The sequence below is a fragment of the Ixodes scapularis genome, unplaced genomic scaffold, assembly GCF_016920785.2.
Source record: "Ixodes scapularis isolate PalLabHiFi unplaced genomic scaffold, ASM1692078v2 PGA_scaffold4__175_contigs__length_147842914, whole genome shotgun sequence".
Classification (NCBI taxonomy): domain Eukaryota; kingdom Metazoa; phylum Arthropoda; class Arachnida; order Ixodida; family Ixodidae; genus Ixodes; species Ixodes scapularis.
This window is the reverse complement of record NW_024609879.1, coordinates 111739517-111753422: the sequence shown is the minus strand read 5'-3', so window position 1 is coordinate 111753422 and position 13906 is coordinate 111739517. Positions and strand designations below refer to the sequence as shown.

The following is a 13906-nucleotide window of genomic DNA, read 5'->3' as shown; positions in this document are numbered from 1 at the left end:
GATGAAAATGTTAATCAGACGTGTAGGTGTAACATAGCGGTACACAGTGGGATGGGTGGCCGAGTGTGTTCGCCGCTCGGAGCATGTGGAAAGAAAGCTGGCGCTATCAAAGAAATATTGGTCTCAGTCCTCAACCCTTACCTGTTTTGATCTGGATGAGCGTCCTACTGGCGTGCGGTCGAGTATCACTACTCCGTAGTGCACGTTAAAGGATCCAGGCTAGCAGTCGTACTGCACTGACAAAATTTCTCATCTGCAGTTGAAATCTGTGTGGCCACACGTTAAAGATCGAGAGACCCTGCGTTGTGTAAATAAAACGTTATATTTTTATTTTTTTTTTGCGGTCGCCGTTTTTATGTTATTGTGTCAGCCCATTTTTATTTGATGAAATCACGCTAGGTTACACTCAAGATGTAGTGCATAATGTCGCGGATAGAAACGAATAGACAAACTTAGAACTAAAAATAGAACTTGAATCGACGCACTTGTGCCAGAAACAAAAGATAGAGCGAGCGTCGAGAATGCATGCTGCAAGCGTCGCAGTGTCGGCATCACAGCTGGCTAGCACCAGAGTGCGAGTGAGGCTGCAAGGCCACGCTGGCCTCCTTATCAATGGACCTTTTCCCAGAAAGCTTCTGCGCATGCGTACACTCCCGCTGTCGCCATTTTTGCAGGACACCGGGACGCGGTGCCCCTTGTGAAAATGGCGGCAGCAACATTGTCAGCATCTATCTTCGCGCGTGTTTAGTCTATTATGAAGCTTTGTTTTTTAGTATCGGTAGTATGGGGTATAAAAAGCACCGAAAACCGATACAACGGCTCGATGCCAATGTGTTTTGACGGGCATAGACATGTTGGGCTACTCTTTTATTGTAGTTCGCAGACAACTCTGCAGACGGCGCTCGTTACTCGAAAAATGGCTAGGTGGCGTAAGCTACCGCCCGATCCAAAGGGCTCAGCCGGATTCATCCATCCATCCATCCATCCAGGTCCATTACCCTCGTTATCTCGAACATTAGAGCGTCAAGCTAGGGGGAGACTAACTCGGAAAGGCTACGGTGGCATCCTTATTTGTTAACTCGTCAAAGACAAAGTTGCAACCAAAGTTCACAGAGCGCACTGATTTGACTATTACGACGATGACTTCGCGCTTTTGTCGCCGGCGTCCAATCGGCCCGCTCCACAAACTTTGGGCTCTAAATTTGAGTTTGACGAGTTTAGGGCCCTTGGTATCTCAAACATTCTGCCTAACTTCGTCTCATCCTACGATAGACTAAAGGCCAAAGCCAAGGGCCGCAAGGTCCAATCTCGTTGCAAGCTAAGATATGACACGCTTAGCATTGGTTAGGGCTGGACGAATGATCCTCCGAGTCCAAAAGCGCTGCATCATTTTTATAGCTTCGACACTGCAAAGAGCCTGTATGACATAGCTTTCTTTGCAATGTAAAATTGTTGAGTCACTCAGTTCTATCCAATCTGAACTACCGTCCGCCCCTCCCCATTGGTGATTTGAGACGCGGGCGCCGATACGTGCATCGAAGCGAAATACCACGCAACTTGTAAGTGGCTCGTGATTGGATCTGGCGGTCCGTAGCTTCTGCCTTTAGTCCATCGTAGGGTGAGACGAAATATAGAATGTTTGAGCGTCGAACATTTGGGGGTAAGAGTAAACGTGAATCTTCTCAACGTATGCAGTAGCGTTCCTTCTCGGCCATGCACGCGGCCGAGAAGTCTAAATGAGAACGTCTAATTTGCTTTTCCCTATGCGGTCACCGTTCTGCTTATTTTACTGTTGCTGCCAACCCGCCTTTATTTAGAGAAATTACGCTAGGTCATACTTTAAATGCGGTGCATAAAGCAGTGAACACATTTAGCACCAGGACCGTTAACTTGTTGCTCCCTCCCGCCCTCCCTCTGATTACCTACACTCGGAGTATCACAACACTAAAGAGGATTCAGACCGTCCATAAACCTTTTGTCCGGGATTTTATTTGGCATAATTTTTGTTTGGTGCCATTTTGTACCATATGTTTTAGAATATATTAGCAATGATTATGAATCGTCTTATAAGCTGCAAATCAAGTTGTCTTTTCGAAGATGTATTGACATTTTCTCAACAGAGGAAATTAGAAAAGCGCCTGAATGACTATGTCATGTTTTTGTTTTCTGGCATGATACTTTTTGGGAAAGCTTCTTCAGCATATCCTTAGGTTGCAACCGATGACAGTGAGGACGACAGACTTGGATTGGTAAGGGCAACACCATTTAAAACAAAACCCCCCCAAAACAAAACCCGTGCTCTAGCCAACGCTACGAGCTGATGGGACGCATTAGAGAGCATCAAAAGCTCACCATCATGTTGTTCGTCATGTTTCTGTACGTGTTGTATCATCGGTAAACCAATCATAAAGAGGAAAAGGCCTAGCGACTTGCGCTTTTGACGCAGCTTGATTTGTCCCATTAGCTTGTAGCGTATGCTGCGTCTTGTCTTAAGCTGAAGCTCGCAGAGAATTCTGTCATGCCTGCATCGAAGATCGTGTATTTTGAACGATCGATGCACGAGCACTGTGACGGCGGCTTTAGGGCATACACGCGGCGCGCCGAACTTTGCCACGAGGCACGAACAAGTCGCGCAATCCTTGGAACTGCCCACGAAATCGAATCCTCCATTTCCGAAAAAATCTCCAACCTAGTGTCCGGAAACCGTAGCCTTGAACGAGATTCGACCCTCGGGCGGCACGTGCGTAACCTTCATCCGATTTCATTTGGCTGCCGTTGTTGTTGCCATTGTCCTCACACTCCCAATTTTCTTCACCCCACGAAGCGTTCGCCTGCAAACGCTCCCGAGCTACAAAAGTAATTGAGGCACTGGGGCAGCTTTATTATTTTTGTTTGCGCGCCGAGAAAAAAAGAAACAAAAATATCTGCCTCGGATGGTTTGCAGCGTGCCAGACTTCGCCTTGTGCCGTCCCTAAACTTCCCCCCTTTTATTTCCCTCGCGAACGCAGCGCCACCGTTCGGAGCCTCCGCGGAAATGGGAGAAAATAGGGTTCGGAAATTTGATCCCGACGAGACGTGGGGGAAGGGGGGGGGGGGGGGGGGGAAGGGGGAAGGGGAGGGGGGGTTGGAGTGAGAGAAAATTCCGGGGCGCCGGAGCGAAAACGACATCAGGTTCGCTTCGTTTAGAGAAGAATAAATCCGAAAGGGGCAAAACAAATGACACATGGGAAGCTCACCCTTCCCTGTACCGTTTTGCCTCCGAACACGTAAACAGGTCATATATTTCGCTATCCTATTTGCTTACATCTGCGTTGGGCTTCGGAAGAAGGTTCGGACACCACGCGGTTCGCTCGGTCGTGAGCTGACAGCAGGCTATAATGCGGGCTTTGCGATGCACGTCAGTGATTGGCTAGAGAATGGGTCACGTGGTGCGAGGCTTGACGTTTTATCGGTGTATCGGAGACTCCAAGCCGGTAAACAGGTCATATCTTTCGCTACCTACTCGCTTTTGTTTGCTTTGGTCTTCAGAAAGGCTTCGGATACCACACCATTTTATCGGTAGTAAGCTTGCAGTGGAAGGCGGCCTTCGCCATGCTCTTCTGTGATTGGCTATAGACTAGGGCCATGCGGTGTGAAGCTTGACGTTTGATTGGTGCGTTACAGACTCGTAGTCTCAACCCACTTGTCGGCCTGAACTGGATCGGAGTAGTCACAAAGATTGACTGGCTGGTTATTTCGACCTTTTGTCCGATTTATCGACTTTTATTTGGTTCCTCGAACCTGGAGTGAATATGCGTGTATCTCGGAGGAGCGCGAGCGCGGAGTAATCAAGTTTGCAGCTGGGATCTTCTTGGGGCGCTTTGACTGGAACCGTTTGTTCTATTTTTGTTTTGTTTCGTTTCATTCGCGTGTTGCTCTGGTAAATTCACTTGGGGACAGGTGGACACGACACCCGCCTCTGGACTTCGTTTCGGTGTTATTGAACGAACGCTACGTCGAAAATGTAAACTGATGTCTTTATTTTTTTTTTTTTGGTTTTCTTTTTACAAGTATGGTTGTTGTCTCAGAGTCGCGCCTTCTCGAATATGTAATTTCGGTATTAGGCTATACTTCGTTTCACCTTACTCTGAGCCTCAGAGGACGCTACAACAAATCCAAGCCGATCCAATATCGCGTGGGTGGCCTTCAGAAGAGCCGAAGTGACAGGCGGGTCACATAGAGTCATGTGATACACTCACCGCGCAGGATTTGGTGAAATGGCCGGTAGCGGCCACTGCGCTCTGTCTTAAGCTCAATCGGCTAATATAGAAAAAAAACAAAAAAACAAAAGAACAACAAGGGTACGGTAAAAAGAAAAAAAAGCTATTCGCTCACGAGTTTCGGAACAGTGCAGGGACTCCTTGTTGCACCGTCCAGAACTTCACGAGCGAATAACATTCGACTGAAGGATATGAGTCTTTGTTTCTATTGAAAAGTCATGTCCTTTCCGAAAAAGTAAAGAAGAAGAAAAAAAATACATATATATGAGGACACACCTGAGTTTTAGACCGATCTCACTAGCCAGTTTGACTACGCCACCGCTGCCGCAGTGCATCGAGGGAACTTTAGTCTTTCTGCACGTGCAACAACCCCGCTTGAGCTCTGCGGGAGTAGAGCAGGAAACGGCACGAGCCCTAGCATGCACGGCTGTCTGCCACCTGTGAACTAAAGTTATGGCGGTGTCACGCATGCGCCGAACGCTTACTGAGATCGGTCTATTCCCGCCTAGGAAAATTGCATTTTGTTTTCGTCGTTCGTTTTTGGTCTTTGGTTATGAGTGGGAGCGTTATCACGTGGCGAAAGATGAAAGTGTATACGACCGGTACAGGAGGGACGTAGCTTCTACCGCACCGTCAGCTTAAAGCAGCATTCACACTGCTAATTAACAGGGAGTATTCACTGGACGCCATATTTGTGGGTGCTGTTTAGAGCGCATGCTCAGAACGAGCTCACATCAATAGGCTGCTAAGACCGGCACTCTTGACGGTGCGGAATGCACGTTGCAAAAGAACTGTGGAAGCTCGCCGTCAACACGCGCTTAGCATTCGCCCACACAGCTATGGCCGCCAGTGAATACTCCCTATACTTTATACGAGAGGCAGTTTACAGACATCTGAGGCGTGTCCGCGGATGTCATTATGTCCGCGGAGGATTAACTCTGCGGGTCTTTTTTATGAACGTCTGAGAAGCAGCATGACTGCGGCTCAAATTAAGGGTGAACGGACAATGCGACCAGAAATCCCATTTCCAAGAAACATTCCGAACTCGGCCGCCTTGCTCGCACAAATACCCGACGGTAACCCGGAGCCAGGAACAAAGAACACACTCGTTGTGCGGGGATGCTGGTTCTTTGAACAGATCTCCAGCATCGACTCACATCGAGCAGGCCTTGGTACGAATTGAATGGCCGACTTCCACGAAGTAGTGTATATATTACTCTCTGAAAGAGCGCTTTGCCAACGGAAGTGTTCTGAGATGGGAGAATCCGCCTTGTCTCTCCAAGAAAGGCACACGCTGCGTGCATATAGGCTTTGGAGAGCCCTTCCGAGAAGACCCTGGTGCTCGTGGTCTCAGCCAAAGATCCTTCTCTCGAACAATAGGGACCGTGTTCGAGATGGAACCGATTAAAGGACACCAAAAACAAAAACAAAAGTAAATATGATTGCAGTCCCGAACCAGTGTTTCCCTATGCAAAGAAACCGCTCTCGCTGTGTCGAAAGAGCCAAAATCAATTTTATTTTTACTCGATAGCGACACGGGTAATGCCTATGCGGAGCGCAAGTTCGTCTGCTTCTTGCAGTCGGCTTGCGATGATGTCAGAACACCGAGCTCTTATTGGCTGATTGAAAGAAAAAAAAGTCCTTGTGGCATCCAGCGTTCAGGTCTACCCGCTATCCTTTCAATCAAAGCCAATCGGAGCTCGGCGTCGTTATGATGTCACCGCAACTCCTTCGCAAAAAGCAGACGACTTGCCCTCCGCATAGTGTCAACGTTACTAAAACACTCAGTTGGGAAACTCGCCGTCGAAACCTGGGCCGCTGGCGTCCACCGAGACCGAGCTAAATGCGACAACAGCGCCACTCTTTTTCGTTTGTCTGTACTATGGTCACCTCGAGTTTTTTGAAAGCCTGTTTTTTTGCGTAAAAACAAACGGAAAAGACTCTTTTTGTATGAAATTTATTGGAGTTTAGTACCAAATGATGGGCGCGTGATGTTTTTATCATCTTTAGTTCGCAAGTTTTTGCGGAACAATTAATATTGTTTTTATAAAACCATGCCTCAGCGGGCCTTTCAGGTAGCGCGTCCCGACCTAGGTGCATTTTAACTTCAGTAGTTCCACGCGGCGGGTCCGCCGGGGGTTCACCTCCGTCAAAGCCAAAAATAGAAGTCACGTGCAGTTTCTCGAGTGGCCGCTGCGGGAGAAATGGTGGCGTTGTATTCGTCATTAGCTCGGTGCTCGGAGACAGATTGGGGCCATATTTTTAGGGCTGTCTCTATGGGAGTTTCCCAACTGAGTGTTTTAGTAACGTTGCATAGTGTTCACAGTGTAGCCGGTTTTCTGTTAGATCTAAACATATTTATGGCGTCGTTATTTGCCGACCTATACTCCCTTGGAAAGCTGCAGCGATTGGCTCTCCCGACTACTTTGCGGTAAAGCAGACGGACCGGATTTCTTAGAGGGTATCAGCGACCGCGTGTTCCGGCTAATCTGAACCTTCTGACTATGGTCAGAAACAACTTAAGATACGGAGGACGTGGTGCGACACGATGCATCTCCTTGTCGCTTCTCAGCCAATCAGATGGTGGGGTTATTCGATAAGAACCAATCAGGAAGCAAGGACTGAGCTGTTAGTGAGCGTATAGACTAACTCAATTCTCTGGCGTCACGCCACCGCGGTGGCGCTGCTGTCGGCTCTACGCATGCGCAAGACGCTTACTCCTCCCGAATTTGGTTTGTGCGCACACGAGCTTTGCCCGCACCTGGTGGGGGCAAAGCGGGCTTGTTTGTGAACGGAATGCTGATGAGTAGGAAGGAACTCGACAAAACAATGCACGATAGGTATATCTTCACAACGTTAACTTCCCATAAACCGTTGCAGGTTGGATCTTCTTCTGAGCTGGAAAACCGACACTCGTTGGTAACGTTTTCATCCAGCGCTCGATCACTCTTTTTGCTCAAGAACGGACATTGCTACGACGGTAAAATTGATTCATCCTATTATCGAAGGTTTAAAAGCTTTCAGAAGTAATTTTTCTCATTCTTACTTCTATCTTGTGTTGTCTAGCCACGGAAAGCAATCTTGTATTCTTCCCCTTCACTGCGTTCATGGGCTTGAGGCATCGACTTACTTCACAGTAATGTATACATGATGATAGAAACCTGAGACTGAAATTTGAAAACGAAACACTCGCGAAGGAGTTGGCGATTATGTACAACTTACCCCAGCTCGCCTGCATAATAACTGTTTTTTCATTGTTCACAGTAATGTTGGATCTTATCGCTTTGTTTGCCTTCTGGTTGGAAAAGTGTATCGCTGCAATCTATACCAAAAACACTCGGCAGCTGAAAAAAAAAAAAAAGTTTCGACATTTAGACGCTTTACACACGCGGCAGGTCACAGCAGCCATTGCTAACCTCTTGTCTTACGGAGGTACCGAGCCACTGGAACGGGTGTTGACGAGCCTCCAGAAAGGCCAATGCTGGGAAGAAGGACGCAATAGAGTTTAAGATGGCAATAACCTGGCCTCATATAGTAATAATAAAGTGAGGCGAACGGAATAAGAGGGAACAAAAACCCAAGGTCAGATATGGCGGCGCCCATGCAGAGCTGCTGCAAAGCGTCTATAGAAAAAAAAAAATATAAAAAAAAGTCTGATCTTTGACACTGAGGTTGACGCTTCGGATTTGATTGTGTGTACAACTTCTGGATTATATTATCAATTCATGTACCACGAAATATGCTCCATGACTATATTCCGCTTCAAGATAACTTGGCGAGCTGTGGACGTTGCGGCTCCCGGGACACAATGAGAGCGTCGGAGCAAAGCACGTGAGAACTCACCATGGTCGCGGTTACGCAGGCCCCTTTACACGGGGACTGCTTTCCGGGGAGGGAGATCGGTGACGTTAGTGATCGGCGTTACCGGAGGGACTCCCTCCCCGGCTCAAGCATTCACACGAATGGCGAGGAGCCAAGATGGATGTCGGTGTTATCAGGAGCATTTAGCGGGTGCACTCGCGCCAACAGGGCTCGTTGCAAGCTGACCTGACATGACAGACGTTTACGCTTCTCTGTAATGCGATATTGGAGCGCAGCTCCTGAGGTGTGTCTATTTTGTGATATACTGTGGTATAGAATTTGAGAAAGAACTCTCTCTCTCTCTCTCTATATATATATATGGGTGATTTCATCTCAAATCGTGCGGGCAAAAAGGGTCAAATTTTTAATTTCGCCGAAACAAATAAATGCTATGGCGTCGTTTCTAAAAACGCATGTAGCCACAAATGGCAAGTTCGTCAGATTTTTTGTTCTCGACTTACGAATTTTAAAAGAGGCCGCGGCGGAAAGCAGTGTTTTTTACATGCGTCGTGGGTCGGATGTTTCGCTCAACCTCCCAACGTGAATTTTCAGTCCACATTATATTAACTTTTTTTCAAGCACTCTGTGGACACATTTAAAAGGCTCCAATACCATAAAATAATTTTAAGCTTTTTTCTTTTGATCCGTAAAAATGTCAAAAACACCCCCTCGGTCAATTGGTGACAAACTTTGACAATTAATTACTGGCGATCTACTTGGGTTACATTAATATTTTTTTATGTTCACGGAGAGCCCGAAACACTCTCTTTATATATATTATAAAATTACTTGGTTGTATAAAATATCCTTTGCGGGACGTTTACGTTAATATTATGCGAAAACCAAAAAGTACCATTTTTGAAATCGATTTTCTCAAAAAACCCATTTCTTATTATTTTTTTAATTTTTTCTTAAATTGTAGATACGATAGTTGCCTACACGAAAAGCAAGTCGAGAAAGTGTGTATTTTGTTTGTATGTTCTATATTTAAGCGTCAATATCGTACAAAAACGTGTTTTTACGACTCGAAATGGACTTGCGAATTGCGCGCCTTCACAAACGGTAAAATATATTTTGCCTTTTTTCAACGTTCCCACATAAAAATGAAATATAGTAGTTCCACTCCGTTGTATTTATTGATTATTCAAATTTTATTATACGCGGCAAGCTACATTGGAGGAGTTAAAAAGAAAAAGCAACTCTTCTAAACAGACCAGCAGGCGTCGTAAATGTTTAATATGTAGAAATCGGCAGAGTTCGTATTGATTCAGGGGCTTCAGTGGCCTATATGAACGTCCCGCCCTTTTGGAACCAGCAGATGACCGCGACCTTTCGCGCTCGTTGAGTTAGACAGGACGGCCCTTGACAGTAAAGCGAGCAGCGCACCCTGTTTCACGAGGAGTGAAATGGTACGAATGGGTCGGTGACGCGGCGAACATCTTTCTCCGCGGAGATCCGATAGCACCGAAGGGTTATCTCTTTTGTAAACAGCAAAGCCCGGAGACTGACATTAAAAACGAGCGTGTTGGTAAATATACTTGTGTTTATTCTGCCCGGAGCCTAGTTGGGTCGAAGTCAGCCTCCTTGTCAACTATAACCGTTTGTGAAGAGTGGCCTTCTCCCGAGATGAAAAGTTAGCGCCGGCTGACGTGTTCTTTTGAAAAAGGGAAGGGGAAAGATAAAGTTTGAGTAACTGCAGTAACTACCTCGAAAGCTCCTCTCCCGATATAAGGCTCGAGGCATGTGACGTCTCGGTTACCTTCTTGCGCATTGCTGCTCGAATCTATTCTTCACTTTGTTCCGCTCTGCCACTGTTCCCCACAGCCGTCGTGGATGTGAGTAATAGAGTGAAGAACAGATTTGAGCTTCATCTGGACACCGTCATCCAGCTAGGCTTCAGTGTCGTGGGACTGGACTCGGCATTGGTCAGTTGAGACTTATTTTTTTTATTTCGTGTGTGTTTCTTCGTTCCGTTGAACTTTGTTTCTCTGGAGCGGTTTTGCTGAACGTTTTTTTTTAAAAATGTTTTATGACTAACTGTTTGTTAGCATTGTTTAGTTGGGTGTATTTCGTCATGGCGTAGCGGCCTGACGGTGCTGCAGAGAGCGTGTTCGCACGCATTCGGTTGTGTCCCGTTTAGGAAATGCCCAGAGGAGTTAGTTTTTGTCCTTGCCTTGTGCGGCTGAGGTTTTTCGTCTTTATTAAATCTGTTTCTTTGTCTTACCTTTTAGTGTCGTCGACTTCTTTGTATGACTCTCCACCAGGCGTGGACCGATCGCCTTGCCACCGCTCGAACTTAAAGGGACCATGAAATGACTTTTTTACTTTTTCCACATAACTTTTACAATAAACCGTCAATGTTCACTGAATGCCGAACAGGCATCCGTTTTCGTCTCGGTTTATTAACTTCTACACAAAAAATTAATGAAATATCGACTTTTTCTTGACCGCAAAACAAGCCGTGACGTACGATGTTTCCGGAACCGGAAGTTCTCTCTGCAGTAGGAGATGGGAGCGTTAGCGAGTTGGGGTGCGCCGGTGGGTTTTACTGCGCCGATGTCACCGACGTATTTTCTGAATCGGCGCCTCTCATCGCCGCATCGCAACTGAACGAAATTCAATGAGATACGTTGCGCTACAGCGACAGCATGGGACTAGTCCCATACGCCGGTATGCCTGTTGGGAAGTGCAGATGGGAACAATTTGCCGCGGCGTTTTTCGCGGTCTCGGAGATGCAGGAGCGAGCCGACGTTAAAAAAGATACGTTTGAACTGTCAGCAAGAGCCACGTAAATACCTGTTCACACTCGGAGCGGACGCGCGCGTTTGATGAAGTGCTGTATTCGCGCTGTTGGTAAGCGCTTCGGGACCGATCTTTTACAATTGCAACTCGATACTGACGCGACACTCGGCAAAGAAAGGTTGGACCGGTATTGCACGTATACCTCCCACGAACTGTTACAGCTCGACAGTGACGTGCAGTCTGTCAGAATAAAAATGGCATACCAATAACAAAGTGTACATACCGTGCTACGAAGGTAATCCATACAGCGTTTATTTCAGCTCTATATCACACAAAACAAGGAGAGGATCGACGAGGGTCCCTTTTCGACGAGTGTTCGTCAACACTGCCTCGGAAAACAAGGGGAAGAGATTGACCTCACCTCTTAACCTAAAATTGAGGTCAGCGATCAAACTATAATACGGAAGGGTCCACAAGGGTAGCGCGGGCATATTCCATTCAGTACGCCAGCCGGTCGTAGGCAGACGGTCTTGCGACGAAGCAACGCTGCGCCGAGTCGGAGTGCCTGCTAGGCCTATATTGTGAGAGTTTCGTCGGAGCGGGATTCGCGGCTGCTGTCGCTCTTCTCGGGTGTTTGGGGATCCAGCGTTCTTGTTCGTCGTGGTTTGTTTTAAGTACATTTCTTTCTTGCTGCTTGAAGTCGGCACGCGCGAGATGAACACGTAGAAAAATAAACGTTCAGTCAGTCAGAGTTTTGAGAGGAAGGAAACCAAAGGAAATAACAGTTCTGAACTTGGCCCTGCCCTACTGCGCACGCGCAGTAGTTGCTTCGTTTACCACACGATAGATGGTATGGCGCACCGTGAATTCACGAGGGCGCCCATCAAACCATTCGGCCAATCTTGGCCGCGACACGATCACATGGTCGTGTTGCCGCGGGGTTGATCGGGATCTCGAATTCGGCTCCCGACGCGCCGCTTTCTCTCCTAGCCACTGGAGGGCGCTGCAGGCGCCCCCGTGGCAGGCGAGGAGAAACCTCCTCGCCCATCGAGAGATATACTCGGTGGGGCAGGGGGCAAGAGGCCTCTAAGAACTCCGGACGCGACCGAGACGCAGGCACTGGCAGGCAAGTGGGTGGCGACCGGATCTAGGATATCGCGGGACGCGAGGCCTAACGGCCTCCTTTGTGTTTAGATTTAGCCTGAACGTGCATTTGTAAATAATTGTGTAATGTAGCTTGTATTTGTAGTTTATATTGAGTGTTTTGTAGTGTTGTGTTTTATTGTACCAATAAACTGGGAGCGGAATCCCGCTCCCGTGAAAGAACCAGGCTGGACTCGGGTTGTTGACGGACCACGTGGGAAACGGCGAATCGGCGGCGGTACGCGAATTCCCACAAATGGCGCATCAACGTTGGGGCAGGCGAGCCGTAATTACGGTCGCAACGTCCGTCGACGACACCACGTGAAAGTTCACGCGGGGCGGTCCCCCTGGTTGGCGGGTCTATACCGCGGCACTGTGAAGGTGGAAAGGGCACGTCCAAACAAGTGTTCGGGATGGCCGCGGGTAATTTCGCGCTAACAGATTTAATGTTTCTGGCGGACGCCGCGACGACACAAGCGGAAAAAGAGCGACGGCTCTCGCGATTGACGGAGGGGAACGCCGCGGAGATGACCGTAGTGCCGGAAACGCCGACGGTATCGCCAGCGGTGTCTATGCCGCAAAGCACGGAGATGTCCCGTGAGTCCGCGGCGTTGGTTGCGGCGTTCGCTCAGGCCTTACAGAGCATGCAGGGGCAAACGCCGCTGCCAAGAACCCTCATCCGCATTCCGGTGCCGGAGTACAGCGGACACAGCGATCGAGCTCTGAGCGCGACCGACTTCTTGCTGGAAATCCAGCGATATCGGAAGGCTACCGGCCTGACAGAGAAGGAGACGCTAGGCAGAGTTCTGCCGGTGGCTCTTGTAGGCCCAGCAGCCAGGTGGCATCGCCTTGTGGGCGAGTCAGCCGGAACACTCGACGAGTTCACGGCCCTCTTCCGACAAGAGTTCTTGCCGGCAGACTACCTGCCAAGAATGCGCAGGGAACTGGAGGAGAGAACGCAGGCTCCCGCTGAGCCCTTCGGAGAGTACTTGCGGGCAATGCAGGAACTCCTGCAGATCGCCGATCCGAATGCTACGAACCAGGAGCAGGTCGAGCGGGTGGTGAGGCAGGCGCATCCCACCTTCTCGCGGTATCTGCGTGGGCGCCCATTCGGAAGTCTGAGTGAGCTCGCACAGGAGGCGCGCAGGGTTCAGGCCGACATACTGGCGGAGCGCAGGTACCACCTTCCCCCAGCACCAATCGACACGCTCGAACCCCGATGCGCGTGGCAGGGGCCGGTGCCACGTGGGTATCGACGGGGGGAGGCCGCAATGGCCGAGGCCAGCGGGGAGCCGAGCGGGAATCCCTGGGAGCTCACGGATGACGCCTTGGAGCCAGGATCGCGCCGAGGAGGGAGCGCGGCCGTCCACGCGACGGAATTCCGTCCGACCGGCGCACCACGGATCGCCGCAGCCCAGGAGCAGGCTGCCGCCGACCCGCTGCCACAAAGGGGTGAGCGCATCGGACGTCCCACTGGGGAGAATCCTATCCCAGGTTGGCGAGGCCGCTGCTTTCGGTGCCACGAAATCGGGCACTATAGGCGCGACTGCACAAGGGAGATTCCGGGAAACGGAGGAGGCCGCCGATAAAGTTATCGGCGGCGAAACAGACCAACGAGCGGGTCCCCGACACCCCTTCGACCGTGTGCGTGCCGACGGCGTATCGAGTCGGAGCAGCGACAAGCACCGCGGCCCCATTTATTTCCCTGACGGTGGCGGGAAAGGAGTTCGCAGCTCTTCTGGATAGCGGGGCTAGTGCGTCGCTAATTGGGGACGAGGTCCTCAGGCATCTCCAACAGAAGTCCGTTCGGGTGAGGCATGGGGAGACCACTTTCCAGTTGGCTTGTGGGTCGACGACTTCGAGGGGAGCAGTGCGTCTCGTGGTACGTTGGAATCAACGCG

At 49.3% G+C, this 13906-nt stretch overlaps 1 pseudogene; it reads left to right on the top strand.

Annotated features, from left to right (window-relative positions):
* Positions 1-12418: 12418 nt before the first annotated feature.
* On the top strand, positions 12419-13634 carry LOC121837842 (annotated as a pseudogene).
* The last annotated feature ends 272 nt before the right edge of the window (positions 13635-13906 follow it).